Consider the following 25,151-nt stretch of genomic DNA (forward strand, 5'->3'; position numbering starts at 1 on the left):
TTTATATATTGTTTTTGATTCATTCAAGGGATGTGAGTGTCACTGGCGAGATCAGAAATTTTATTGCCCATCCCTAGTTTCCCCTTGAGAAGGTGGTGGTGAACTGCCTTCTTGAACCGCTGCAATCCATGAGGCACAGGGACACCCACAGTGCTTTCAGGGAGGGAATTCCAGGGTTTCAAACCAGTGATAAAGAAGCAACAGTGATATATTTCTAAGTCAGGATGGTGAGTGACTTGGAAAGAACCTCCATGTGGTGATGTTCCCAGTCATTTGCTGCTCATGTCCTTCTAGATGGTATACGTTATGGGTTTGAAGCGTGCTGCCTAGGGAGCCTTGGCAGTTCCTACAGTGCATCTTGTAGATGATACACACACTGCCATTGTGTGTTGGTGGTGGAGGGAGTGAGTGTTGAAGGTAGTGGAAAGGGCACCAATCCAGCGGGTTGCTTTGTCCTTGATGGTGTCAAGCCTCTTGAATGTTGTTGGAGCTGCATACATCCAGACAAGTGGAGAGTATTCCATCACACTCCTGACTTGGGCCTTGTAGGCTTTGGGGAGTCAGGTTAGTAACTCCCAACGGAATTCCCAACCTCTCACCTGCTCTTGTAGCCACGGTCCAATTCAGTTTCTGGTCAATGATAACAGAATATTGATAATAGGGGATTCAGTGATGGTAATGGCATTAAATGTCAAAGGAAGATAGTTAGATTCTCTCTCATTTTGCAATAGAGAGGTTCAATTTAGAACAGTTATCTTCAAATGTAACAAGTGAGTTGGTTAATTTGCACAATGGGAAGATCTGAGTTAATACCTCACGGAGAGGAGATTCCAAATTTCGGGATCCATGGGCTGTAAATGGCACATCCACTGGGATCAAACAATTATGGAACACATTCCCAATTGGTGGAACTAGTTACCTAGACAGATTCAAAAGAGCGGGATCCCTAAACTTTCGACAAGCACAGATACAACGATTATTTTATTGATGTTTATTAGAGTCTGCGCAATCCACACTGACATCAGTAACAACGCACAAACAGAAACTCAGTAAAACAAATCCTCGTTCCCTGACCGGTCCTGGGTTTGGGATTTTAGTATGAGTATTATTAGGGTCGGTGTTAGATCCATGGTTGATGTTTTCAAACACAGAGTGAGGTTTCCAACTCCAGTTACGCAGAAGGATTGGAGAGGTTGGGATTACTCTCCTTAGAGAAGAAAAGGTTGAGAGGAGGTTTGAGGGAAGCGTTCACAATTAGGAGGGGTCTGGAGGAGCGGATTGGGCAGAACTGTTCCCAATGGTGGCAGAATGGAGACGCAGGGTATTTTGTAGATGATGCACGCTGCTGTTACTGTGTGTCAGTTGTGCTTCTTTTTGTTCAATGCCAAATTGGGAATCTACCTCTGCTCAGCCTGACTCCATGTGGCCATCCTTCATGCGAGATCTTGGAGGTGGTGAGTTCTGGAAAACTATTTGATTGCGACTGGGGCATGGAGGTCCCCATTTCAACCTGGACATTTCCAAAGAACAGATTTTATTGCCACAAATATCACTAAAGCTGTGACTGTTGTGAATCCTGAGAGAGGTAGAAGGATTGGGACCGACTCGCAACTCAACAGCAACAGCGATGTGCAGTTTTATCGCATCCCTAACAAGTAAAGTGTTCAAAAATGTTCAAAATGCTCGAAGAAAATATTAACTGAGCCACATACGGAGAGATTAGAAGGCTTGAAAGCTTGATCGAAGAGCGATGTTTTAAGGAGCTTTTTAAAGGGGGAAAGAGAGGTGGAGAGGGGAAGAGGTTTCGAAGGGAATTCCCGAGCTTTGGACTCCAGGATCACCAATAGTGAAGCGATTAAAATTGGGGAAGTGTGATGTGTCAGAATTTGAATGTCTTCCAATCCGCTGAAACCTCCATTGTTTAATGCCCATCTTTGCAAATCCCTCCATGACATCACCACTGGTTTGACACCCCTTCCTATTCAGGCCAAATTGGGGAAAGAAAGCCCTCTTTCTTTGACATCGTTTACAGTTCAGACCACTGTAAACCCAATTCCCGCCACACACAACTGCCTATGATTCCACACCACCGGTCGCTATGTTATCAGCTTCACTGTAAGAATCTACAGTGGTCACTGGAGGGGGACATGGGAATGATACAGAATGGAGAGAAAATGGCTAAAAGCAAAGAGGGGATTGGTAGAGCATTCTTCACTTCCACTGTCAACCAGGGTACCACAGCATGTAGGGGAACAGGGTGCTCTTCACTAAATGGTGTCTGTGATAACCCCCAGGTCCTGCATAGGGAATCCCTGATTGACTTCCCTGTTGGACTCATTGAATACGAGCTCCATGGTGATTGGTAATTACCTGACCAGGTGGAGCTCGTATACCAAGCCCTTTATAAAGCAGGCCCCCGAGCAGGTCCATCATTCCAGTTTCCTGTTTGCGACCTGTTTGTGTTCACCACAGGCTTGTGGTTTTGCTTAACTTTATTTTGTGCATTAAAGCACTAGTCCTTTACAGCCAACCCCTGGAGTTATTATGGTGTCACCTGATCCTTATGCACATCTGTAGAGGCAGGCGGGGGCCTAAGTTAAATGCCATATCTGAAGGATAGCACCCAAGGCAGTGCAGCACTCCCTCTGTACTGCACTGGAATGCTGGTCTAGGTAATATGCTCAAGTTTCTGGAGCACCACTGAGTCTAAGATTGGCAGAACAAGAAATGTCCAGGGAAGCGGCATGAGAGCCAGAGCTTCATGACTAAACTAACCTCAGTGAGGTTAAGTTGCAACTGTATAAGGTGCTGGTGAGGCCACACCTGGAGTGCTGTGTATGGTTTTGGTCTCCTTATTTGAGAAAGGATATACTGGCACTGGAAGGGGTGCATAGGACATTCAATAGGTTGATTCCGGAGTTGAGAGGGTTGGCTTATGAGGAGAGACTGAGTAGACTGGGGCTAAACTCATTGGAATTCAGAAGAATGAGGGGAGATCTATTAGAAACATATAAGATTATGAAGGGAATAGATAAGATAGAAGCAGAGAAGTTGTTTCCACTGGCGGGTGAAACTAGAACTAGGGGGCATGGTCTCAAAATAAGGGGAAGCATTATTAGGACTGAGTTGAGGAGGAACTTCTTCACACAAAGGGTTGTGAATCTGTGGAATTCCCTGCCCAGTGAAGCAGTTGAGGCTACTTCATTTAATGTCTTTAAGGCAAAGATAGATAAATTTTTGGACAGTAAAGGAATTAATGGTTATGGTGAGCGGGCGGGTAAGTGGAGCTGAATCCACGAAAAGATCAGCATGATCTTATTGAATGGTGGAACAGGCTCAAGAGGCCTACTCCCGCTCCGAGTTTTTATGTTCTTAAAAGCAAACACTTACCTTTGTTTGGCACGAGGTGCTACAAATTTCAGAGGGTATTAATGGTAGAATTCTTTACCACAGAGGGCTTTAGGGGTTGGTTCGTTAAGTAAATTCAAGGCTGAGATAGACAGATTTTTAATCAGTAAGGGATTTGAGGGTTATGGGGATAAGGCGGGAAAGTGGAGTTGAGGATTATCACAGCAGATGAGTCATGATCTCATTGAATGAACTGAATGGCTGACTTCTGCTCCTATGTCTTCCGGTCGTATGGACCTATGGAGCATGTATTTAAATGTAAACACTGTTGCAATGTCAGAAATGCAGCAGCCAATTTGTGGACAGCAAGATCCCACAGCCCTGTGATTGCCCAGGTTTTTAGTCATGTTGGTCAATGGGTCAATGTTGGCTGAGCCTCCTTGGGGAGAACACCCTCCTCAGCACCCACCTCTCCCCCCCACCCTCCGTCCTTCTCCAGATAGTGCTGAGGGATCTTTTCCATCGACCTGAGAGGGCAGACAGAGAATGGGCGGAGAGTGGCAGAATGAGGAGGGTCAGTCATGGGTTTGGCAGGAGTTAGGGTGCAGGAATTGGATCTACCAGACTAATGCCATGTTTCTTTTAATAATCAAAGATGCCTCCTGACTGTAAGGGTTGCCAGCCTTGTTTTCCAATCCCTCCGTGGGCTTTACCCCTCCTTATCTCTGCAGTCTCCCCCACAACCCTCTTAGACTTCTGCGCTCCTCCAATTCTGACTTCTTGAGATCCCGGATTTTAAATCACTTCCCCTGCCCTTGTTGGTGGCCATGCCTTCAGCTGCTGAGCTCCAAAGTTCCGGAATTCCCTGCCTTCCAACTTCTCAGCCTCCCTCTTTCGAGGTGCTTTTTGAAATCTACCTCTTTGACCAAGCTTTTGGTCACCTGGCCTAACGTACCCCACTGTGGCTCAATTTTGTGTTTGGTTCTGAAGTACCATCGGCTATTTTGTCACATGACAGGCGGTGGAGAAATATAAGTTGTGGTTGTTAGCAATGTCCCCATTGAGGAGTGGGAATGTGGCAGAGGTTTTGATTTCATTTGACTTGATTTATTGTCACATGTATTGGGTGGGATACAGTGAAAAGTATTGTTTCTTGCGCGCTATACCGAAAAAAACATACAGTCCATAGAGTACATAGGGAGAAGGAAAGGAGAGGGTGCAGAATATCATGTTAGTCATAGTTAAGGTGTAGGGAAAGATCAGCTTAATATGAGGTAGGCCCATTCAAAAGTCTGATGACAGCAGGGAAGGAGCTGTTCTTAAGTCAGTTGGTACGTGATCTCAGACTTTTGTATGTTTTTCCCGACAGAAGAAGGTGGAAGAGAGTATGTCCCACGTGCTTACACTGGCTGCTTTTCTGAGGCAGTGAGCAATGTAGACAGAGTCAATGGCTGGGAGGTTGTTTTGAGTGATGGACTATACTATGTCCACAACCCTTTGTAGTTTCTTGTGGTCTTGGACAGAGCACGAGCCATACCAAGCTGTGATACAACCAGAAAGAATGCTTTCCATGGTGCATCTGTAAAAGTTGGTGACAGGTGTAGCAAACATGCTGAATTTCCTTAGCCTCCTGAGACAGTACAAGAGTTGGTGAGCTTTCTTAACTACAACGTCGACGTGGAGGGACCAAGACAGGTTGTTAGTGATCTGGACACCTAGAAACCTGAAGCTATATAACATCCTGAAGGGACTCTACAATGTGGATGTGGAAAGGATGTTTCCTCTTGTGGGTGAGTCCAGAATTAGGAGGCACTGATTTAAAATTAGGTGTCGCCCTCATAGGACTGAGATGAGGAGAATGTTTTTCTCTCAGAGGGTTGTACAACTTTGGAACCCTCTGCCTCAGAGGACGGTGGAAGCGGGGTTCATTGAATATTTTTAGGGTGGAGGTAGATAGATCCTTGTTAGGCAAGAGAATAAATGTTTTTTCGCAGGTAGATGGAGAATATGGAACTCAAGACAAACAGATCAGCCATGATCTTATCAAATGGTGGAGAAGGCTTGAGGGGCCAAATGGCCTACTTCTGTTCCTATTTCATAGTTCATATTTAGTTCATTTTGGGTGTCTGCAAAGGAACTTGCAGGGTAAATGCGTGGGATTACAGAGATAAGACCTGGGTGGGATTGTTGCCAGTGCAGGCTCGAAGGGCTGAGTGGCCTCCTTCTGCACTGTTGGGATTCTACGACTATGTATTTTGTATTTTGGTCAACTCTAAACTTCTGGTGGTCGAGATCAGTTATCACCCATGGCAACCTTCTTCCCCTGCCTCCCACCCAGCTCCACTTAATTCACGGCAAGTATGGTTCTACCACATGTTCATTGGCATTTAGCTGGGTTGCCACCTTCCTTATGAAGGTTTGAATCCCTCTATCAGAAAGCAAGACAAATATGTATTTCTTTAGCAACTTTCACACCCGCCGGATATTCCAGAGCACTTTTTAAGAAAGTGAAGTACCATCGAGGTGTGATGGAGGAACATTGGTAGCAAGTTGGTGCACAGTAAGATTCTACAGAGACCAATTTGATATTGACCAGAGAATCTGTCTCTGGCTTAAAATAAAAGGTGATGCTAACCCCAGGACAGCTGTGGAGAACTCCACCCCCGCCCGACCCCCACCCCCACTCTGAAACAGTGGCTGTTGGGATGCTTCACCTCATGGAGCTGTTTAATGCTTCTCGGCACAGTGGCAAGCACTGCTGCATCACAGCGCCAGGGACCCGGGTTCGATTCCGGCCTCGGGTCACTGTCTCTATGGAGTTCGCACATTCTCCCCGTGTTTGTGTGGGTTTCCTCCAGGTACTCCGGTTTCCTCGCACAGTCCAAAAATGTGCCGGTTAGGTTGATTGCCATGCTAAATTGACCCCAGTGTCGGGAAATTTGCAGGGTTACTGGAATAGAGCCTGCTTGGGATTGTGATCGGTGCAGACTCGATGGGCCGAATGGCCTCCTTCTGCACTGTAGGGATTCTATGATTCTACAAAAGAAAGTTTAAAGTTGAGGCGTTTTCATTTTCAATCACCTCCACCCGCCCCCCCCCCCCCCCCCCCCCGCCAATCCTCATTCACGGCCCCAGCCCTCAGGGATGGAGAGAGTTGAATTACTTGCCTGCTCGCTGCCTTCAAATACCATGGAATGCATTGCGAACCCCAGAGGGGCTTTGTAATGGAAATGAGATGGGGGGGTGCAGTGCCTCAGAGAGCGCAACCACTGAATACATTTGCACACAGCCTCGATCCGGCCACGCCACTATAATAGCGGCGAGGGCACTCCCCTTCCTCCAGCTCCTATCAACACTATTAGCTCTCCTAATTAATACGTGCACGCCATTGCTCCCTAACTTCATTAGCATCCCTTCACAATGAAGGAACTCTCGGCTGAGGCCCGCCACTAGTCACCTCACCTTGCCTTAGGAATTCCTCTGGTCACTATGTGCAGAGACATTGCCAATGCCTGGGTAACAATTTCATCCAGTCATTATTTCTTACAATGCAGTCAGAGATGGGAAACAAAAAATGAAAGACCCTCCCCCTCCAAACAATTCAGCTTACAAAACCATTCCCTTCATTCCAGCCGAACAACAATATTTAAGTTCAAAGTTTATTGATTAGAGTCACAAATAGGCTTACATTAACACTGCAGTGAAGTTACTGTGAAATTCCCCTAGTCGCCACGCTCCAGTGCCTGTTCAGATACACTGAGGGAGAATTTAGCATGGCCAATCCACCTAACCAGCCTGTCTTCCGGACTGTGGGAGGAAACCGGAGCACCCGGAGGAAACCCACGCAGGCACGGGAAGAACATGCAAACTCCACACAGTCACCCGAGGCCAGAATTGAACCCGGATCCTTGATGCTGTGAGGCAGCAGTGCTAACCGCTGTGCTGCCATGCCGCCCATAGGCTGACATAGAGAGATTTTTAAGCAGTAAGGGAATCAAGGGTTATGGGGATAAGAGGGGAATGAGGAGTTGAGGATTATCATATCAGATCAGCCATGATCTCATTGAATGGTGGAGCAGACTCGATGGGCTGAATGGCCTACTACTGTTCCTACTTCTTATGGTCTTACTGCAGACTTGAAGTTTCAAATGATCTCCGCCTGCTCCTACTTTTTGCCCCTTCATGAAAAAAACAGAATGCTGAAAGTAATGCCAACAGCAGTGATACTGGTTTCAAAGGGCTTATCTGACAAGGTGGTCAGTGGCAGCTTGTTACTACTGGATGGTGGTCAACTCAAAGTAACCTGAAGGACAGTTATAGGCCATGCAGCCATTTTGGTTCTCAGTATTTATGGGCAAAATGGGCATCCCCGGCAATGCCAGCATTTGTTGCCCATTCCTAATTACCCTACAACAGAGCCAGGCCATGTTGGAGGGAAATTAAGAGTCAATCACATTGCTGTGGGCCTAGAGTCACATGTAGGCCAGACCAGGTAAGGACAGCGGATTTCCTTCCCCAAAGGGGACATTAGTGAACCAGATGGATTTTTACGACAACTGATGAGAGTTGTCATGGTCATCATGAGCATTACTGATAATCCCAGATAAATTAATTAAACTTAAATTCCACAAGATGCCATGACTGGGATCTGAACCCCTATCTCCAAAGGATTAGCCTGGGTTTCTGGATTATTAGTCCACTGACATTACCAGTACGCCACCATCTCCTGCTGATGAAGTCCGTTGGGATTTTTTACAGAGGTTCAAAGTTGTCCTCTGTATTTCAGATTGATAAACCAAGCTGGTACTCCAAAATTGAGATTGACAACTCCAAACTGATGTTTTCCCTCTTCTCCAAACAATTTGCTGTATGAATCATAGAATCACTACAGTGCAGAAGGAGGCTTTTTGGCCCATCAAATATGGACCATCATCAATACCACCCAGACCCTATTCCCATAACCCCATGCATGTACCCTAGTTCCCCTGACACTAAGGAGCAATTTAGCATGGCTAATCCATCTAACCTGCACATCTTTATGGAGGAGGAAATCGGAGCACCCGGAGGAAACCCATGCAGGCAACATGCAAACTCCACACAGACAGTGACCTGAGGTCGGAATTGAACCAGGGTCACTGGCGCTGTGAGGCAGCAGTGTTAACCACTGTGTCACCATGCTGCCCTACCTTCCTGATCTACTTTCAGTATATCACCTTACCGGCTAAGTTACATTGTCAAAACTTTGTCTGTAAGCTACACTGTCGAAACTTAATGAACCTGATAAGCTGAAGTATATCTGCAATCACCCAGGAGTGGTTAAGGCCAAATTGATTGGAGTTTTAATGACTACTTGGCCAGGTCACCCTTCGCTTCAACTGCAGCGAAGTTACGTAGAATCCTCAGGTTTTATACAATTGACGAGGGGGGTGAGCAGAAGCTTTGGCAATGGTTTGACACATCCACTGCTGTTGCTCCATCACCTCCAGCTCAGAAGCCAAATCTTCCACTTTTTGTGAGGAGCCACCATGTTCATGCTAAAGTGAGACTGTGCGGCCGAGCAAATGTGATGCAGCTTAGGATTCAATCTGCCTTTACTCTTGATTGATTTTGTTTCAGAAAAAGAAACGGGTTGGGAGATGAAGTCTCAACAATAGAAAAATGAGAGGGAATCGAATGGAGGTGTTCAAGGTCAGCAGGCAAGGGAGAGAGAACCTTTGTTCTCTGTGAACAGAGTAAAAGCAGAGTTAATGGGGAAGTTTTCTAGTCTCGCCGAAGTCAATGGCTCGCCACATTTTCCAGTCCCCCTCCACCCGCCCAACACAACATGAAATTCCACCCAACGTTTTGGGTCGTGGCTCTTTATCAGAACAGGGGGTTTCATCGAAAAGTTTGAGAACAGTTGATTTAATTTTTGCCACTTTACACTTTATCTAAACTCCTTCATAGCTCCTCTGTTCAAAATAAAATATTTGATTTGATTTATTATTGTCACATGTGTAAGTGAAAATTATTGTTTATTGCGCACTATACAGACAAAGCATACCTTACATAGAGAAGGAAAGGAGAGGGTGCAGAATGTAGTGTTCCAATCATAAATAGGATATAAAAGAGTTAGAGTTTTAAAAGCATAGAACAAGAGTAAAAGATAGAATTAGAGGGTATGCTGGGCACAGCTTGCAAGAAGGCTCCAGTACCACCTTGGATCACCTTTCCTTCTCCGATAACTTCATCCTTAGAACCACTCTGGTGAACCTCTTCAGAACGTATCCCAATTACTTCACGTCTTTCCAAAGGTGTGGAGTGGGGTTTTATGGCCTCGCTTGTCCTGAAACCGAAAAGTCCCACCTGAGGTCAACGGACTTTTCCATTGTCCGCGCCTCGCCCATTCCGATTCCCGTGGCAGGCGGGACAGTAAAATTCCGGCAGTGGTGTCTGGAAGTGGACGCGATACTCCAGCTGGGATCAAACCTAATAGTTTATGACAGGTTTGGCATCAACTCTTCACTTTTGTACTTGGTTTCTCTATTTATAGAAGGACAAGGGCAGCAAATACCTGGGAACACCACCATCTGGGGGTTCCCCTCCAAGTCACTCACCATCCTGACTTGGAAACATATTGGCCGTTCCTTCACTGTCACTGGGTCAAATTCCTGGAATTCTTTCCCTAACAGCACTGTGGGTGTACCTACACATCAGGGGCTGCAGCAGTTCAAGATGGCAGCTTCTTGGAGAGAGTGAATGTTTGTGGAAGGGGTGCCAATCCAGTGGGCCGCTTTTTCCTGGATGGTGTCGAGCTTTTTGAGTGTTCTTGGAGCTGCACTCATCCAGGCAAGTGGAGAGAATTCTATCACACTCCTGACTTGTGCATTGCAGATGGTGGACAGGCTTTGGGGAGTCAGGAGGTGAGTTACTCACCACAGGATTCCCGGCCTCTGACCTGCTCTGATAGCCATAGTATTTATGTGGCTAGTCCAGTTCATTTTCTGGGCAATGGTTACACCCAGGATGTTGATAGTGGGGGAATCCATAATGATAATGTCAAGGGGCGATGGTTAGATCCACTCTTGTTGGAGATGGTTATTGCCTGGCACTTGTGTGGCGTGAATGTTACTTGCCACTTACTGTTTGAGGTATAAGTCTTGGCCCAAAACAGTGGGAAGATGTTCCCACGATTCCCCATTGTAGTGCTGTGGGCTCTTTGGTGTCTTTTATAGAGTCATAAAGCCATAGAGGTATACAGCACAGGAAAGGCCCTTTGGCCCATCGAGTTTGCACCAATAACCACTATGACTAAAGGCGCGCTAATCACATTTCCTGCACTCGGCCTATATCATAAAGTCATAGAGGTTTACAGCATGGAAACAGGCCCTTTGGCCCAACTTGTCCATGCTGCCCTTTTTTTTTAAACAACTAAGCTAGTCCCAATTGCCCGCATTTGACCCATATCCCTCGATAGCTATCTTACTCGTAATTGTCTAAATGTTTTTTAAAAGACAAAATTGTACCCGCCTCTACTACTACCTCTGGCAGCTTGTTCCAGAAATTCACCACCCTCTGTATGAAAGAGTTGCTTCTCTGGACCCTTTTGTATCTCTCCCCTCTCACCTTAAACCTATGGCCTCTAGTTTTAGACTCCCCTACCTTTGGGAAAAGATATTGACTATCTAGCTGATCTATGCCACTCATTATTTTATAGACTTCTATAAGATCACCCGTAAGCCTCCTTCGCTCCAGAGAAAAAAGTTCCAGTCTATCCAGCCTCTCCTTATAACTCAAACCATCAAATCCTGGATATCCTTTGTTTTGATATTTGAAGTGCTCATCCAAATATTTTTTCAAGGTTGTAAGGCTTGTGGCCTGCACTACCTTCCCAGGTAGTGCATTCCAGATTCCCACTGGTGGCAGATGTGGCCTTGGATGGCGCTTAGCACAGCATCAGCCGAGATGTTTGTGTTGAGGTCTCTGACAGTGGCACTGAGAACACACCACCTCTTGGCCCCACGCAGTTCAGGGTGGGTCATCGCGAGAATGCTGAGTGCAGTTCTGTTTGGGTAAAACCCCTCACAGGTTAAAATAGTAAAACCTTGCAGTGCTGATCGGAGCTGTTCTCGAAAGATCAGTTGTCAGATGCCCCCTAGTGGCTATTTTAAATCAGGGCAATCCAAAGACTCCAAATACTGCCCGGCTTCACAACAGTTGAATGTCAAGTCCACACATGAGCTGCTTCAGGTTCAGAACAACAGCCATAGAGTCATAAAGTTATACGGCACAGAGAAGGCCCTTCGGCCCATCGAGTCTACACTGACAATAACTACTATTAAAGGCGCGTTAATCCCATTTTCCTGCACCTGTCCCACATCTTTGGACGTTATGATATTTCAAGTGCTCATTCAAATATTTTTTAAAGATTGGAGGGTTTCCGGCCTCCACTACCTTCCTGGGCAGTGTATTCCAAATTCCCAACACCCACTGGGAAAGAGTTCTTTCTAAAATCCCCCCGAATCTCCTGCCCCTTACCATAAAACTATGTCCCCTTGTGATTGACCCCTCAACAAAGGGGAACATCTGCTCCCTGCTCACCCTGTCCATACCCCTCATAATCTGATATACACCAATCATGTCCCCCCCTCAGCCTTCTCTGCTCGAAAGAAAACAATCTAAGCCTATATACTTTCTCCTTATAACTCAAATGCTCCATCCCAGACAACGTCCTGGTGGGTCTCCTCTGTACCCCCTCCAGTGCAATGTCCAAACCGTAATGGATTGCATATGAATTCACTGGATTAGGATAAACAAACAATTCCTTTATCTGAAATGTATTTATTTATTTTATCAGTGTCACAAGTAGACTTACATGAACGCTGCAATGAAGTTACAGTGAAAATCCCCTAGTCGCCACACTCTGGCGCCTGTTCCGGTACACTGAGGGAGAATTAAGCATGGCCAATTCACCTGACTAGCACGTCTTTCGGACTGTGAGAGGAAACCGGAGCACCCAGAGGAACCCCACACAGACACGGGGAGAACATGCAGACTCCGCACATACTGACCCAAGCCAGGAATTGAACCCAGGTCCCTGGTGCTGTGAGTCAGCAGTGCTAACCACTGTGCCAACATGCCGCCCCAATATTCAATGACTCTGCTTCCAACACCTTTTCAGGAAGGAAGTTCCAAAGACTCACGGCCCTCTGAGGGAAAAAAAAATCTCCATCCCTGGCAACATCCTTGCAAAACCCACTGCCCATTGCGATCACTAATATGAGTGCTATTCTATGTTTCTATGTCTATGTTCCAAAGATGGAGGACTTTAAGGACAACCTTGTTGGAGAAGCTGGGGTTGTTCTCCATGGAGCAAAGGAGGTTGAGGGAAGATTTGATCGAAGCATATAGGCTTAGATAAGGTAGACAAAGAAAAGTTGTTCAGTCACACATATAGGCCAGACGGGTTAGGACGGCAGCTTTCCTTTCCTGAAGGGGTATTAGCGAACCAATTAGATTTTACCTTTACTTAGATCAGCTTTATATTCCAGATTAAATTTAAATTCTACCAGCTGCCTTGATGGGATTTGAACCCCAGAGCAGTGTGGGGATTTGATTTGATTTATTATTGCCATGTGCATTAGTATACAGTGAAAAGTATTGTTTCTTGTGCACTATACAGACAAAGCATACTGTACAGAGAAAGAAAAGAGTGCAGAATGTAGTGTTACAGTCACAGCTAGGGTGTAGAAAAAGATCAACTTAGTATGAGGTAGATCTGTTCAAATGTCTGATGGCAGCAGGGAAGAAGCTGTTCTTGAGTTGGGTGGTAAGTGACCTCAAACTCTTGTATCTTTTTCCCAACGCAAGAAGGTGGAAGAGGGTATGTCCAGGGTCTTTAATTATGCTGGCTGCTTTTCCAAGGCTGCGGGAAGTGTAGACAGAGTCAATGGATGGGAGGCTGATTTGTGTGATGGACTGGGTTTCATTCACAACCTTTTGTATTTTCTTGCGGTCTTGGGCAGAACAAGAGCCACACCAAGCTGTGATACAACCAGAAAGAATGCTTTCTATGGTGCATCTGTAAAAGTTGGGTAGAGTCATAGCAGTCATGCCAAATTTTCTTAGCCTCCTGAGGAATTAGAAGCATTAGTGGGCTTTCTTAACGAAAGCGTCGGCAATGAGGGACCAGGACAGGTTTTTGGTGATCTGGACACCTAGAAACCTGAAACTCTCGAGCATTTCCACTTCATCCCCATTGAGGTAGACAGGGGCATGTTCACCAGATTCTCCATTTCTTTTCTATACTCCATCTCGTCGTTGTTTGAGATCTGACCCACTATGATGGTGTCATCAGCAAACTTGGAAATCAAGTTGGAGGGGAATTTGGCCACACAGACATGGGTGTGTAAAAAGTATAGAAAAAGGCTGAGGACCCAGCCTTGTGGGGCACCAGTGTTGAGGATGATCGTGGAGGAGATGTAGTTGCCTACCCTTACTGATTGAGGTCTGTGGGTTAGAAAGTCTAGGATCCAGTCGCAGAGGGAAGAGCCAAGTCCCAGGCCACGGAGTTTGGAGACGGGTTTTGTAGGAATATTGTAGGAGGCAGTGACGTAGTGGTATTGCTGCTGGACTAGCAATCTAGAGACTCAGGTTAACGTTCTGGGGACACAGGTTTGAAGACCCAGCATTGGTGATGGTGGAATTTGAATTCAGTAAACAAAATCTGGAATTAAAAGTCCAATGATGACCATTGTTTATTGTTTTAAAACCCCATCACTTTAGGGAGGGAAATCTGCCATCCTTACCCAGTCTGGCCTACATGTGACTCCTGACCCACAGCAATATTGTTGACTCTTAAAGCCCTCAGGGATGGGCAATAAATTCTGGCCCAGCCAGCGATGCCCACATCCCATGGATGGATTTTTCAAAAGCCTGGGCCTCACCAATACACTACTGTCTCCTTGAACAGGACACAAGTCCCCTGTTCTTCTTTGAAATGGAACGGGGTCTTCAACACCCACCTGAGCAGGCAAGATGGACAGAGCTCTTAGTTTAACAGCTCATCTGAGTGACAGCACCTCTGACAGTGCAGCCAATCCTTCGATACTGCGCTGGAATGTCATCCTAGATTCTTGTGCTCAAGGCCCCTGGAGTGGGGCTTGAACCAAGTGCCCCTAGATTCGGGGGGAGCGAGAGTGCTACCCACTGAGCCACAGCTGGCAATGTAAATGATGCTGAAACAAAGACTGGGGTATCATATTCTACTGACGTTCTCCCTCCTTGTGGCCCCATTGGAGCCAATATTGAGGCAGCCGCAATGATTTCAAGGTAAAGTCTCTACCCGAGGTTCCATCCCTGATCTGCGTGGGTTTCTTCTGGGTGCTCTGGTTTCCTCCCACAGTCCAAAGATGTGCAGGTTAGGTGGATTGGCCATGCCAGGAAATAAGTGGACGTAATAGCGAGAGGCAACATGGTTTAGTGAAGGTGAGGTCGTGTCTCACTAACTTGATCGAGTTTTTTGAGGAAGTGACGAAGATGAATGATGAGCGTAGGGCAGTGGATGTCGTCTACATGGACTTCAGTAGGGCCTTTGACAAGGTCCCTCATGGCAGGCTGGTGCAGAAGGTGAAGTCGCATGGGATCAGAGGTGAGCTGGCAAGGTGGATACAGAACTGGCTCGGTCATAGAAGACAGAGGGTAGCAGTGGAAGGGTGTGTTTCTAAATGGAGGGCTGTGACAAGTGGTGTTCTTCAGGGATCAGTGCTGGGACCTTTGCTGTTCATAATAAACCTGGAAGAAACCCACGCAGCAACGGGGAAAATGTGCAAACTCCAAACAGACAGTGACCCATGCTGGGAATCAAACCTGGGTCCCTGGCGTTGTGAGGCAGTGGTGCTAATCACTGTGCCACCATGAGGAGGGATTTGATTGAGGTGTACAAAATTATGAGGGACATCGATAGGGTGGATAGGAAGAAACTTTCTCCTTTAGTGGAAGGGACAATAACCAGGGGTCAGAGATTTAAGTTACGGAGCAGGGGATTTAGAGAGGATTTGAGGAAAAACTGGAGGGTGGTGAGAATCTGGAACTCACTGCCTGAAAAGGTGGTAGAGAGGGGAACCCTCACCACGTTTAAGAAGCATTTTGATGAGCACTTGAAATGCCATAGTGTACAAGATATGGGAAAATGGGATTAGAATAGATCGATGCATCATGGCCAGTGCAGATACGATGGGCTGAAGGGCCTCTTTCTGTGCTGTAAATCTCTATGACTCTTTTGGCAGTGAAATGCTTTGGGGTGTCCTGAGGTTGTGGAAGTGCGATTATAAAAGGAAATCTTTAATACTCGTTCTTCAGTCTTGACCCACCAAACTTCCAAGGTGCACACAGGCCTTGGAACCGTGCACCCCTCAGTAAATACCTCGACATCTACAGCCAAGGAGAAGAAGGGACGCAAACTCCGCTGGTGTGGTGCAGCAATCAAATAAATGCCGCCTTGGTCGAGGCGTGGGACCAGGGTCACCTTCATGGTCATTCCCCCCCTCTCTGCTTGCCCTCCCGACTGCTAAATGGCCCCTTGAGCCGGTGAGGAGGGGGGTTGGTGGGTAGGACAATGAGGGAGAAGGTAACGAGCCGGCAGGCCAGGGTTATGTGCAGTATGGGTCACTGACAACAGCTATGTAAAGCTGACCTCAGCCTCACTCCCAGGAACCGCAGTCTGCTAAGGGGAGAGGGCTGTTGGGAGACGGGGAGGAGGGGGGTGGGGGGCGAGGGTCACACAGAGTTCCAACCCTTTCGCAAGAACGGACACTTTGTGACTGGGCTGCGACTGACAGGAGGCTCCCTGCCCTTCCTGAAAGAGGGGAGGGCGGGGGAGGGATGGGGGGGGGGGGGGGCACCGATGTCTTAGATGACACCTCACAACAGGGGAGGGCGTGAGTCAAAGTGGCCCAGGCTGCCGTGGGAGCCAGTCTCTTTTTTTTTGTGCGTCTGAGCTTCACATTAGGATTAGTGAAGGGAGATAAATACATTTGCTGTGATGAGTAATGTGACAGAGCTTTGGCCAGAAGAATAAGATCACAGTCCATTGGAAGATCAGTGGGGTCGAGGCAGGGTGTGGAAGTTACAGCTTTGTAAATCATTTAAAGTAGAGATGCAGGTTAATAAGGGCATTAAAAATGAAACTGATAACACTCTGGGATTCACATCCAGAGCAATGGAAATATTTTCCCCCAAAAAACAAAAAGCAGGGAAGCTGCGTTCAACTTACTATCCCTTACTATCTCCTTACTTGAGAAAGGATATACTGGCACTGGAGGAGGTGCAGAGGAGATTCACTAGGTTGATTCCGGAGTTGAGAGATTTGGCTTATGAAGAGAGACTGAGTAGACTCTGGCTATACTCATTGGAATTCAGAAGAATGCGGGGGGGATCTTATAGAAACATATAAGATTATGAAAGGAATAGATAAGATAGAAGTAGGGAGGTTGTTTCTACTGGTGGGTGAAACTGAAAGTAGGGGGTATAGCCTCAAAATAAGAGTGAAGAGATTTAGGACTGAGTTGAGGAGGAACTTCTTCACCCAGACGATTGTGAATCTGCCCAGTGAAGCAGTTGAAGCTACTTCTTTGAGCATTTTTAAGGCAAAGATAGGTAGATGTTTGAACAGTAAAGGGATTAAGGGTTATGGTGAGCGGGTGGGTAAGTAGAGCTGAGTCCATGAAAAGATCAGACACAATCGTATTGAATGTGGTGGGGCAGGCTCGAGGAGGCAGATGGCCTATCCCTGCTCCTAGTTCTTATATTCTTATTTGACTGGGAGCTCTGGGCACAGTTCTGGTCCCCATATTGTGAGAAGGATACAGAGGGACTGGCGAAGGCGCAAAGAAGAATTTACGAGAAAGATGCTGCAACTGAGGCAGAGATTTTCTGGTCCCTCCCACAGTGGGAATCATCACGGGTGAGACAAAAAACATCTGACAGACCAGTCAAGGTCTGTTAACTTTGGGCAGGAATTTCTAGTCTCGTGGTGGAAGGAACAGGAAAAATCATGGCCTGAGAGGTTATCTTCTTTACTGATCATTCAAGGGGCATGGGTGTCGCTGCCTAAGCCCAGTATTTATTGACCATCCCTAATTTCCCCTTGGGAAGGTGCTGGGTGAACTGCCTTCTTGAACCGCTGCAGTCCCTGAGCTGTAGGTACATTGACTTTGCTGTTAGGCAGGGAGTTCCAAGATTTTGACCCAGTGACAGTGAAGGGACGGATGCTACATTTCCAAGTTGGGGTGGTGAGTGGCTTGGAGGGGAACCTCCAGGTGGTGGTGTTCACAGGTATCTGCTGTCCTTCTCAATGGTAGAGGTCGTGGGGTTGGAAGGTGCTGCCTAAGCAGCGAAAAGATTGAACAGGAAGGATTGAACAGGCTAAGGAACTTTTCCCGCAAAAAGAGAAGACTGAGATGGTGACCTGATTGAGTGTTTTAAAGTTATGAATGTATTAAATAGGGCAATTGTAGAGGATATCTTTTCACTTGTGGGGAAGTCCAGAATATGGACCTTACAACCACGGGGAAGGTCAAGTGAATAACATGGGCACACCAAAGGAAATGCTAGACAAGTACATAGAATCCCTACAGTGCAGAAGGAGGCCATTCAGCTCATCAAGCCTGCACCGACAACAATCCCACCCAGGCCCTATTCCTGTCACCCCACATATTGGAATCAGAGGTGAGCTGGCAAGGTGGATACAAAACTGGCTCGGTTAAAGAAGGTAAGAAGTTTAACAACACCAGGTTAAAGTCCAACAGGTTTATTTGGTAGCAAAAGCCACACAAGCTTTCGGAGCTGCAAGCCCCTTCTTCAGGTGAGTGGGAATTCTGTTCACAAACAGAGCATATAAAGACACAAACTCAATTTACATGAATAATGGTTGGAATGCGAATACTTACAACTAATCAAGTCTTTAAGAAACAAAACAGCATGAGTGGAGAGAGCATCAAGACAGGCTAAAAAGATGTGTATTGTCTCCAGACAAGACAGCCAGTGAAACTCTGTGGGGGTTACCAATAGTGGGACATGAACCCAATATCCCGGTTGAGGCCGTCCTCGTGTGTGCGCAACTTGGCTATCAGTTTCTGCTCAGCAACTCTGCGCCGTCGTGTGTCGCGAAGGCCGCCTTGGAGAACGCTTACCCGAATATCAGAGGCTGAATGCCCGTGACCGGCAGCATGGTCGGTGCAGGCTTAGATCCATGACCAGTTCATGTGCTGTAGTTTTCTTTGTTCTTTGTATTTACCCTGCCAGTCCCCCTGACACTAGGGGGCAATTTAGCATGGCCAATCCACCTAACCTGCACATCTTTGGAGTATGGGAGGAAACCAGAACACCTGGCGGAAACCCAGGCAGACACGGGGAGAACATGCAGACTTCAGGCAGACGGTGACCCAAGACAGGAATCGAACCCAGGTCCTTGGAGCTGTGAGGCAGCAGTGCTAACCATTGTGCCACCCACGGAGAAAGGAATAGAAATGCATACAGATGAAGAAGGGTGGCGGGAGGCTGTGTGGGATATAAACCCTGATGGCAACCTGTTGAGTCAAATGGCATCCTTCTGCACTTCACTCCCTCCATCATTGATGTACAGTGGCAGCCGTGGGTACCACCTACAAGATGCACTGCAGCAACTCACCATTGTTCCATAGCCAGCACCTTCCAAATCCATGACCAGTACCATCCAGAAGGACAAGAGCAGAAGATACCTGAGAACACCACCACTTGGAGGTTCCCCTCCAACTCTCTCACTACCAGTAATGACTTCAATGGGGCCATTGAAATATGAAGACCCTGATTGAGCTCCCTGGGCCTGGCAAGGCATGCCAGGTTCAGGCAGTGGGCAGCTGAGGAGGTCGTTCAACCTGACTGTCTGCCCCTCTACTGCTGCTATATTTGCGGCCGGGTGTCCCTGGAGAGGGAGCATGCGGTGTCCGAGGGCACTGTTAATGCCTTCCATGCCCGCTGGGCACTGCAGGGACTGGGGTGTATTATTGACCCCTATAATCACATTTTAATTTGATGTTTTACATTTCCTTTCTACTTTATCTTTTGTTTCGGGCGGTTCCCCTCCTTTTCGGGAGCTGCCCCTTTTGAGTTGTCCCTAAGTTAATTTGATATTGTTTATTTGGCTCGGCACAAAAAGATGTCCCTGATTGAGCTCTTATTGTGTGCCCAATCAGGGAGTCATTTCTGTATCTATAACTGGGAGCGTCAGGGCTGCTGGCAGTCTGGATGCTGACACAGAACTGATAGAAGCCTAGGAACTATGATAGAGCTTGTAAGTAAAAGGGAATCTGGTGAAAGGACACTGGCTTCTGCTGTCTTATTTACCATGATGTGGAGATGCCGGCGTTGGACTGGGGTGAACACAGTAAGAAGTTTAACAACACCAGGTTAAAGTCCAACAGGTTTATTTGGTAGCAAAAGCCACACAAGCTTTCGGAGCTCCAAGCACCTTCTTCAGGTGAGTGGGAATTCTGTTCACAAACAGAGCATTTAAAGACACAGACTCAATTTACATGAATAATGGTTGGAATGCGAATACTTAGAGCTAATCAAGTCTTTAAGATACAAACAATGTGAGTGGAGAGAGCATCAAGACAGGCTAAAAAGATGTGTATTGTCTCCAGACAAGACAGCCAGTGAAACTCTGCAGGTCCAGGCAGGCTGTGGGGGTTACAAATAGTGTGACATGAACCCAATATCCCGGTTGAGGCCGTCCTCGTGTGTGCGGAACTTGGCTATCAGTTTCTGCTCAGCGACTCTGCGCCGTCGTGTGTTGTGAAGGCTGCCTTGGAGAACGCTTACTCGAATATCAGAGGCCGAATGCCCGTGACCGCTGAAGTGTTCCCCAACAGGAAGAGAACAGTCTTGCCTGGTGACTGTCGAGCGGTGTTCATTCAGTACACATCTTTTTAGCCTGTCTTGATGCTCTCTCCACTCACGTTGTTTGTATCTTAAAGACTTGATTAGCTGTAAGTATTCATATTCCAACCATCATTCATGTAAATTGAGTCTGTGTCTTTATCTGCCCTGTTTGTGAACAGAATTCCCACTCACCTGAAGAAGGGGCTTGGAGCTCCGAAAGCTTGTGTGGCTTTTGCTACCAAATAAACCTGTTGGACTTTAACATGGTGTTGTTAAACTTCTTACTGTCTTATTTACCACCCAGACTTGGAAATATATTGGCCGTTCCTCCACTGTCGTTGGGTCAAAGTCCTGGAACTCCCTCCCTGACAGCACTCTGGGTGTACCTACACCACAGGTTCTGCAGCGGCTCAAGAAGGCGGCTCACCACCACTTTCTCAAGGGGCAGTTAATTACAGGCAATAAATGCTGGGCACAGCCAGTGACACCCACGTCCTGTGGAAGAATTAAAACAATAATCTGTGTGACAATTGCATCTGTCGAATCTCTTCTTTCAAAGAAGATTGAAAGGAAAGACTTGCATTTATATAGGGCTGTTCACAATCTCATCAGCTGCCAACCCACTCTACAGCAAAATAAGTGCTTTTGACGTGTAGTCACTTGCAACACAGCACGGCAAACTCCCACAAGCAGCACTATAATAATGACCAAATCATTTTTCTACGTAATGATGTGGGGAGAGGGCTACATATTAGTCGCAGGACACCAGGCAGAGCTTATCCCTTGCTCTTAAAGTTTGAAAAGTTTACTTATTATCACAGGTAAGGCTTACATTAACACTGCAATGAAGTTACTGTGAAATTTCCCCTAGTTGCCACACTACGGCGCCTGTTTGGGTCAATGCACCTAACCAGCACGTCTTTCAGACTGTGAGAGGAAACCGAGCACCCGGAAGAAACCCATGCAGACACGGGGAGAACGTGTAAACTCCACACAGACAGTCACCCAAGCCAAGAATTGAACCCAGGTCCCTGGCGCCATGAGGCAGCAGTGCTAACCACTATGCCATCTTCTTAAACTGTTGGCCGTGGAATCTGTTGTGTAAGGGTCTGGCAAATGTAGGGTTAATGTGGGACTGAGTACAGTGCAGCCCACCCAGTGATATGAGAGAGCATGAGACCCAGACCCAGGGAGTCAGTGCGCTTTTGGAGCACAGACCTTTATACACCTCAGCATGGAGGTAGATCCTAACCTGTGCCCTTTACTGTACATTTTGAAGTTTATTTATTAGTGTCACACGTAGGTTTACATTAACACTGCAATGAAGTCATTGTGAAAATCCTCAAGTCGCCATTGTACATAGGAATTAAGAGCATAAGTAGGCAAATTCAGCCCTTCGAGCCTGCTCTGTTATTCAATCAGGTCATGGCTGATCTCTCCCTGGTCTCAAATCCACCTCCCCACCTGGTTCCCCATATCCCCGTTCCTTTTTTTAATATTAGAAATATTACTATCTTTTTCTTGAAACCATTCGACGATTCAGACTCCACTGCGCTCTGGGGCAGCGAGTTCCACAAATTCACCACCCTCTGCGAGAAGTAGTTCCTCCTCATCTCAGTTTTAAATCTACCACCTCTCAAACTATACATAAAGTAACGTAAAGTTTATTTATTAGTCACAAGTAGGCTTACATTAACACTGCAATGAACTTACTGTGAAATCCCCTAATCGCCACGCCCTGCACCTGTTCGGGTACACTGAGGGAGAATTTAGCATGGCCAATGCACCTAACCAGCACGTCTTTCAGACTGTGGGAGAAAGCCGCAGCACCCGGAGGAAACCCACGCAGACATGGGGAAAATGTGCAAACTCCGCACAGACAGTGACCCAAACCAGAAATCGAACCCAGGTCCCTGGTGCTGTGAGGCAGCAGTGCTAACCACTGTGCCGCCTTTGCTCAAGATTGTCCCATAAGGGGAAATATTTGTTCTACATTTCTTTATCAATCCCTTTTAAAATTATATATACACCTCGATCAGATCCCCTCTCATCCTTCTAAACTCCAGCGAGTATAAACTCAAACTGCTAATCTCGCCTCAACCCTTTCATCCCTGGAATCAATCTGGTGAACCTCCTCTGAACTGCCTGCAATGCCACCACACCCTTCCTCAAATAAGGAAACATAGAAAACATAGAAAAACTACAGCACAATACAGGCCCTTCAGCCCACAAAGTTGTGCTGAACATGTCCCTACCGTGGCGATTACTAGGCTTACCTATAACCCTCTATCTTACTAAGTTCCATGTACTTATCTAAAAGTCTCTTAAAAGACCCTATCGAATCCGCCTCCACCACCGTTGCTGGCAGCCCATTCCACACACCCACCACCCTCTGAGTGAAAAACTTACCCCTGACATCTCCTCTGTATCTACTCCCCAGCACCTTAAACCTGTGTCCTCTTGTGGCAACCATTTCAGCCCTGGGAAAAAGCCTCTGACTATCCACTCAATCAATACCTCTTAACATCTTATACACCTCTCTCAGGTCACCCCTCATCCTTCGTCTCTCCAAGTAGAAAAGGCCGAGCTCACTCAACCTATCCTCATAAGGCATGCTCCCCAACCCAGGCAACATCCTTGTAAATCTCCTCTGCACCCTTTCTATGGCTTCCACATCCTTCCTGTAATGAGGCGACCAGAACTGAGCACAGTACTCCAAGTGGGGTCTGACCAGGGTGCTATATAGCTGCAACATTATCTCACGACTCCTAAACTCAATTCCTCGATTGAGGAAGGCCAGTACACCATAAGCCTTCTTAACCACAGCCTCAACCTGCACAGCTGCTTTGAGCGTCCTATGAACTCGGACCCCCAGATCCTTCTGATCTTCCACACTGTCAAGAGTCCTACCATTAATATTATATTCCGCCATCCTATTTGACCTGCCAAAATGAACCACCTCACGCTAATCTGGGTTGAACTCCATGTGCCACTTCTCCGCCCAGTCTTGCATCCTATCAATGTCTCGCTGCAACCTCTGACATCCCTCCACACTATCCACAACACCTCCAACCTTTGTGTCATCAGCAAACTTCGGACCCATCCCTCCACTTCCTCATCCAGGTCATTTATAAAAATCACAAAGAGTAAGGGTCCCAGAACAGATCCCTGGGGCACTCCACTGGTGACCGACCTCCATGCAGAATATGACCCATCTGTAACCACTCTTTGCCTTCTGTGGGCAAGCCAGTTCTGGATCCACAAAGCAATGTCCCCTTGAATCCCATGCCCCCTCACTTTCTCAATAAGCCTTGCATGGGGCATCTTATCAAATGCCTTGCTGAAGTACATATATACTACATCTACTGCTCTCCCTTCATCAGTGTGTTTAGTCACATCCTCAAAAAATTCAATCAGGCTCGTAAGGCATGATCTGCCTTTGACAAAGCCATGCTGACTATTCTTAATCATATTATACTTCTCCAAATGTTCATAAATCCTGCCTCTCAGGATCTTCACCATCAACTTACCAACCACTGAGGTTAGACTCACTGGTCTATAATTTCCAGGGCTATCTCTACTCCCTTTCTTGAATAAAGGAACAACACCCGCAACCCTCCAATCCTCCGGAACCTCTCCCGTCTCCATTTTGGTATCCTTTGGAGGCCAAAACTGGTTACACTACTCCAGATGTGGTCTTACCAACACCTATACAATTGCAACCACAACTTTTATACTCCAGTCCCATTGCAATAAATGCCAACATCCCGTTTGCCTTTTTTATTACGTGCTGCATCTGTACCTGAGGTAAAAGATCAGCCATGGCCTTATTCAACGGCAAAGCAGACTGGAAGGCCCGATTGTTAGTTACGCCCTTGCTTTTGCGCAGGAGCGGTCAGTGACAGTTCTACCCCTGTCCCTGATTGGTGGGTGTAGTCACTCGACCGGGAGCACAGGGAGCGGGTCAGACGCTTCCCTCTGACTCCTCGGGGCCCCTGGCAGATCAGAGGACCTGACAGGAATGTAGGGAAGAAGGGGAAAAAAGAATGAAAACAAATCAAAAGGGCTTTGGAGAGGCAGGCCTTCAATGCTGCCACCTTTGGTCATCACCTCTCGTGTTTATAAGAAGCTGAAGCACTCTTTGTCCTTACAACCGCGAAGGCGCGGTGGCCAAGTGGAAAGGCGTTGGTCTCGTAAACCAAAGAGCATGGGTTCAATCCCCGTCCGTGCCTAAATGTTGCTGTTACGTGCAGACCTGTATTTCAGCAAATGAAGGTGGCGCGGGCTGCTTTTTCTAGTAGGTTTATCATAATTAAGACGATTTTTTAGGGTGCTAATGAGGGTTATTCGTAATGGTAAATTTAGGGCGGCACGGTAGCACAGTGGTTAGCATTGCTGCTTTACAGCTCCAGGGACCTGGGTTTGATTCCCGGCTTGGGTCACTGTCTGTGTGGAGTTTGCACATTCTCCTCGTGACTGCGTGGTTTCCTCCGGGTGCTCCGGTTTCCTCCCACAGTCCAAAGATGTGCGGGTTAGGTTGATTGGCCATGCTAAAATTGCCCTTAGTGTTCTGGGATGCGTAGGTTAGAGGGATTAGTGGGTGGATATGGGGGTAGGGCCTGGGTGGGATTGTGGTCGGTGCAGACTCGATGGGCCGAATGGCCTCTTTCTGTGCTGTAGGGTTTCTAAGATTTCTAAGAACCTGGTCAACAGTGAAACTGTCCCTTTAATATCTATTTTATTAGATACCAGCCAGGGGCATGTGTATGTGTCTGTGTGTTTGTGTCTATCTGTGTGCATATGAGTGCCCTGCATCTGTGTGTGCCCTGTGTGTGTGTCTATGTTCTGTGTGTGTGTGCGTGCCTGTGTATGTCCTGTGTCTATGTTGTTTGTGTGTATGTCTT

General features: G+C 46.9%; 1 non-coding gene across 1 annotated transcript; it reads left to right on the forward strand.

The window, feature by feature from the left end:
- Positions 1–24,407: 24,407 nt before the first annotated feature.
- On the forward strand, positions 24,408–24,479 carry trnat-cgu (transfer RNA threonine (anticodon CGU)). Its single transcript has one exon. It is a non-coding gene; the product is annotated as a tRNA-Thr (tRNA).
- Positions 24,480–25,151: the final 672 nt, after the last annotated feature.

This window comes from Mustelus asterias, chromosome 8, assembly GCF_964213995.1.
Source record: "Mustelus asterias chromosome 8, sMusAst1.hap1.1, whole genome shotgun sequence".
Lineage (NCBI taxonomy): Eukaryota > Metazoa > Chordata > Chondrichthyes > Carcharhiniformes > Triakidae > Mustelus > Mustelus asterias.